At 40.0% G+C, this 6,000-nt stretch overlaps 1 long non-coding RNA gene across 1 annotated transcript in view; it reads right to left on the bottom strand.

Annotated features, from left to right (window-relative positions):
- Positions 1-453: 453 nt before the first annotated feature.
- The window catches only part of LOC119282163, a 97,053-nt gene continuing 91,506 nt past the window's right edge, over positions 454-6,000 (bottom strand). Inside the window, exons 3-4 of the long non-coding RNA XR_005138645.1 lie at positions 3,380-3,385; positions 454-563 (exon numbers count right to left, since the gene is read on the bottom strand). This is a non-coding gene — a long non-coding RNA (uncharacterized LOC119282163). The remainder of the gene's footprint in view (positions 564-3,379; positions 3,386-6,000) is intronic.

The raw sequence follows: 6,000 nt of genomic DNA, 5'->3' as shown, positions 1-6,000 counted from the left end.
TACTAGACAATCTTATTTTTTTGCACATAAAGAAATAAAGAAGTCATTGCAATTGCCGGAAATACTAAGCCTACTAAAGGCACAAAAATAGAAGGTAAGTTTAAATCCATCATGGAATGTGTGTCTCAATTCAAATTTACTATTTCTATTTGTAGAACGAACCACACTCCTTCGTAGGCGTCAGGAGTCCATTGATGAAAAGGGGCTGGGGAAAGCTTAAACCCAAGTCCTACAGTGATGGATATAAGCACAATTGAAATTCCTGGGGAGTTATACATTTGTGTATTGATAAGACCGTTCATAATTTCTTGAAGCTTGATTTTCCCCCAGATGAACCATATAGCCAAGAGAAACCATGAACCAGAATAGAAGTGCTTGCCCCACCCATGAGTAAATATTTCATAGTAGCCTCTTTAGACCGTAGATCTCTCTTGGTATATCCAGACACCCAACATTTTTGGATTCCAAATTTAGAGCAATACCCCTAGTACCTTCTGCAAATTCGACTAATTCACCTGACATTATTTCACCAAGACCTATAATATGAGCAATCCCATCCCCCACTTGAACTACGCAACCTATATTATCAATCCCTACTTTCCTATTATATTGTTTAATACATTCACGGAGAATTTTATGAATTTCGTCAACTCGAAGGGTTGCCATTAGTGTTTCTTGACTCTTTTTCGGAAGCAAGGGGAAAATAATGCCTAAATTCTAAACGAAAGTACAAGTTCAAGGCCTAATTAATTTAATTCTCTCTTGGAATCAAATACGCAGTATTCACAGAAAAAAATCTTCATTTATTGGGAAAGAATCAATATACTTTTAATGTCGAATCAGGATTCACTAAGACAGAAATAAAGCATTGGGTCAAACTCTTCTTTGGTGTTAAGGTGGTAGCTCTGAATAGCCATCGACTACCAGGAAAAGGTAGAAGAATAGGACCTATTCTGGGGATACGGCACTAGACTAACACCTAATTAATACTTAATTTAATATAAGTAGTTAAACAGTTAACTAGACTAAACTTTTTATCATAGTACTTTGAGAAATTAAGCGGGCGAGCGGCAGGAATTGAACCCGTATCTTCTCCTTGGCAAGGAGATATTTTACCATTGAACTACACTCGCTACGGTATATATTTTATAGCATATATCCGCCTGGGTCGACCTTCAATGTCTGGGTCGACCGTTTCATTTCATTTTCTATTATATTAGAGTTTTCCTTTTTTTTTTATTATCTGTCAATGAATATTCTAATGGGAATGGAATTTCATAATACAGAATTATGTCAGTTATTTTGAAATTATTCTAATCTCGTACACACACAAATTTGCAATTATTCATCTACTACTGGAATTTGGATTTATTTTATCAATGCAAATTGGATTTGGATAGAAGGGTACATTCTTTCTAATACTTTAGATAGAAGAAACATTTTTTCTATCTAAAATATTAGAAAGAATTTTGCTGATTTATTTATTGCTATATGCAATTTATGGAATTGATACACCATTTAATTGATATCATTTAGCAAAATGAAACACAGCATATGCATCCATCTTTTGGCTCGAGAATTTCACGAATCCACGAAATAATTTGATCCATGGACGGCACCGTTGTGGTAAAGGTCGTAATTCCAGAGGAATCATTACCGCAAGGCATAGAGGGGGAGGTCATAAGCGCCTATACCATAAAATAGATTTTCTATGGAATCAAAAAGACATATCTGGTAGAATCGTAACCATAGAATACGACCCTAATCGAAATGCATACATTTGTCTCATACATTTTCACAAATAAATTGTCCAAGGTGAATTACTGCCAATGTCTCTTCCCAAGAATCATGATGGACAAAGTGACAATTCAAAAGGAATGGATCCAACATTATGTTACTATCAAATTAGAAATCCTTTTATTTTCATCTATTAAAGAGTATTTAAGTTCTTGAAGTACTTGGAAGGTTTGTTTTAAATTGTCAACGAACAAATATTTTTTTAACATGATTTTATTATGCGTTAGTAAATAGTAAGATGAAGAAAATGTGAAAAGATCTGTCTTTTCTGTATACTTTCCCCGTTCTATTGCTACCGCGGGTCTTATGCAATCGATCGGATCATATAGATATCCCTTCAACACAACATAGTTCATCAAAAAGATCTCTGACGACTCACCAAAGCACGAAAGCCGATTAGAAAATGGATTCCTATTTGAAGAGTGCCTAACCGCATGGATAAGCTCACATTAACCCGTCAATTTTGGATCCAATTCGGGATTTTTCTTGGGAATTTTCGGGAAGAAATTGGAATGGGGTGCTACATTTATCCGACAGTGACTGGAATAATCTTGTTACACATTGGTATCGGCTGCAGCGTAAGGTATTGTCTATGATATCACATCACAATTTGAACTACATTTCTGCATTTGCCTTAATGTCTCACTTGTACGAAAACTGTTAGCAAAAGAACATTTGTTCTCAAGGGACCACAGAATCTCGCAACTATACTGCACACTGCATTGCTCTTGTGAGTAGCTCTTGCCCTATATGACCATACTTACTTTCATAGATGTTTGATTATGTAGCATCACTGCACATGTTAGCCTTGTAATCGTCCATTTGGTGGACATTATAAGATCCGTATGGACTCTTACATAAATTTAGAATCAACCCAATGCTTTTGAAGAGGTTTAGCTCTGCAGTCCTCTTGTAAGGACTGAACGTGGTCTATCAATGTACTTACATTAACAGCTACTCCCTCCGTCCCATAATATAAGAACGTTTTGTACAGTACACCAGTGTTCAAAACACTCTTGTATTATGGGAAGAGGGATTGGTTCATTGTGTAGCATTCTGCATCTAATCTCCCCCGCCCACCATTTACTAAAAAAGATCATATCTATATTTAATCTTACCAACAAGTAGAATACAGACAATGCCAGTGCAGAATTGTAGCCCATTGCTCTTGTTAGTACATGTTGTCCTGTAATGCTTGTACTTCCAGGGATTGGTAGTTGATTATGTAGCATCAATCTGCATCTTATCTTTATTATCCTCTATCCCTTCCAGTATTATCATATATGTAATTACTCTCTACAAAATGTAGAGTACAGGCAATGCTTATGAAGAAGATTTTGTGCTGAAATTCTTGAGTTATCCTTCCCTTGACATGGAGAAGGGCATTATAAAGCCGATGTTAACTGTTAATGTAAGTCAGTCCTTCTAAAGCTTGTATCCTCAACTGTTTTTTAATTTGCTCATACTCCCTTTCGTTTACTGCTGTTTAGTTTGTTGTTTCTACCAAAATGTGTTCGCAAGAACCATAAGTTCTAAGTTTTACTTGTAAAACCAAATTCCTTATTCATACCATGCACATTACTTAATACTCCCTATATGTATGCTTGTTTTTGTGGATCTATAATCCAGTGTATGGTGAAGCAGCCCACGTTTGCACCTTGTCATCTCCTATTTTCTCTTACTGATGTGGCTGATGATGTGAACAACATGCCATGCACATTATCCAAAATGGATACAATGATTTTATTTGCCCTTCATTTATGCTTGTTATGTTGACATGGTAATCCAGTAGTGTGGTGAAGCTCCCCGCATTATGAACAATGCCAAATTATGATATTGATATTTTGAACTTACTCTTTATTTTCTAATTTGAAATTGGATGGAATTGACAGCACAGTTATCATCTTTGTTTATACACGTGCAAACCCTGTCATCTCTCTGCTTTGTTTCAGGGTGATATGCCTGATGGCATGCACAAGTCTGCTGAAGGCTGTGAGACAAACCCAACATATATTGCAGCAAAGAAGGCAAAACATCTTGAAGATAGCGAGACAACCCCAAAGTCTTGTCTTGATGCAGTGTTCAAGTTACTTGAGACTAGCAGTCAGACAAGCTCACAGAATTCATTGTCTGAATCAGTTCGACTTCTGCAGTCCCAAGTTCTAGCAGAAAGGCATTCTGCAACTCAACTTCGACTTGAAGTCCAATCTCTAAGAAAGATTCCGGAGAACACCAATGAGAACCTCATCGCTGGACAGCTACACCTGGAAGCTATGACCGACATGCTAGGCCGGTCTCACAGCCTTGCTCAGCAGCTTGCGCAGCAGTTCCCCCGCAAGGCTAACCTTTTTTGAATTGTCTTGCATGTGGTCTCAGTTCAGTATTATTTTGTTATGCTGCAATGGTGCCCACTTTTTTGTAATCTGCTTCTTCATTGCGCTTTATGATCACTGGTGGCAAACTTCGATGCCCAATGGATGTAATATACCTTAAATCATTTATTGTATAGTGTAGGTTTATTCTTAGTTACTATGTCGTAATTTCTTTATTGTATAGAGTAGGTTTGTTCTTAATTCCTACAAGTTATTGCCATCATTCGCTATCTGAAAAAATATCAGATGTACTCGACCGGGCTAAAACATTCGACTCTAACAGGCCTGGTTTTTAGCAGGCCACAATTGGGCCGGACTGCGTCTTTCTTGGGCCCGAATGATTGGGGCCTTCACACATTGCGCCAGGCCCAAACTTACACCGGCCTACATTCTAGTTGGGCCTTTTGTCGACCCAGCGCTTAGTTTGGCCCAGGTGGCATTGGGCCATTAACAGGCTTAATATTGTACTGGCCTGTTACGGCAGAGATGAAACCACGGACCTTTAGCAGGCCAAAATGCATGTTGGGCCTCAATTTTCACTAGTCGTCGACGGGCCTTCAGCAGGCTGAAATGTAGACCGGGCCATTTTGGGCCCAGTTAGCTCACGGGCCGTTACCAGGCTGAAACATATCTCGGGCCTTAGTTGGCCCACTGATATCATGGGCCTTTAAGAGGCTGAAAGATTAGTACAGGCATCAATGGGCCGAATTACGCGATAGGCCTTTGACAGGCCCAAAGTCACGTTGCGCTTAACTGTTGCCACCTTTAGCATGGGCCGTTAGTGGGCCCGATGTCCCGTCGGACCATATATGGCCCATCGGCAGCACGGGCCATTCCCAGGCCGAAAGTCACACCAGGCTGAAAAGGGCCCATGTCTACATCAGGCCTCAAACAGGCCGAAAGTCACACCGGGCTGAAATGGGCCCATGTCTACATCAGGCCTCTAATAGGCCGAAAGTCAATGGGCCGTAGTTGGGCCCAAATATTCGGCGAATAATTAACGGGCCAGATCTGGCTTCGGGCCGCAAATGGGCCCAATTATTGGGCGAACAATTAACAGGCCAGATCTGGCTTCGGGCCGTAAATGGGCCCAAATTTTGGCCGAACAATTAACGGGCCAGATCTGGCTTTGGGCCGTAAATGGGCCTTTATTAAGCAGGCCGTTATTGGGCTGGGCCACTAGTACCTAATTAAGTACTATGGGCCTTTGACTGGGCCAGCCTTTTTAACCTATATGGGCCTCTATTAGGCCCATCCACGTGTCGACATATCATACACATGTCTCCTCCAATGGACGGGCGACATCTGGCCCACTGACGAGCTATCAGGTGTTCCCTTCGGCCAATCAGAATTTTACACGTGGAAATTTCCCATTGGTCCGGGCTGTTAACGGGTTATCGGATCCAAAACCCGACCTGATAGCTTAACGGCGTTCCGTTACGAGGGATGCCATGTGTGAGTCACCCTTGACGAAAGCACTTCTGTGACGCGTGATTTATCGTCATGGAAGTGGACACTTCCGTGATGATAATTTTGGTAATGTCATGAAACACTTCTACGACAGCACAAGTATGACTATCTTGATTCTGTCATAAATTTGTCATGGATGTACATGCATGACAAAAAACGCGACCTACTGTGACAAACACGTATCATCGCAGAAGTGTATTTTTTTGTAGTGCTTTTTGCAATAAATTAGTCAGAGGCCTAGAGATTTTAGAAAAGTCCTTAATGAACATCCTATAAAAACCGGCATGACCAAGGAAACTTCTTATTGGGACATGGCATCTTTTCAATAGCATCAACTTTAGCTTTATCAACTTCAATACCT

Source organism: Triticum dicoccoides, chromosome 3B (assembly GCF_002162155.2).
Source record: "Triticum dicoccoides isolate Atlit2015 ecotype Zavitan chromosome 3B, WEW_v2.0, whole genome shotgun sequence".
Taxonomy (NCBI): Eukaryota; Viridiplantae; Streptophyta; class Magnoliopsida; order Poales; family Poaceae; genus Triticum; species Triticum dicoccoides.
This window is presented reverse-complemented; position numbering and strand designations above follow the sequence as displayed.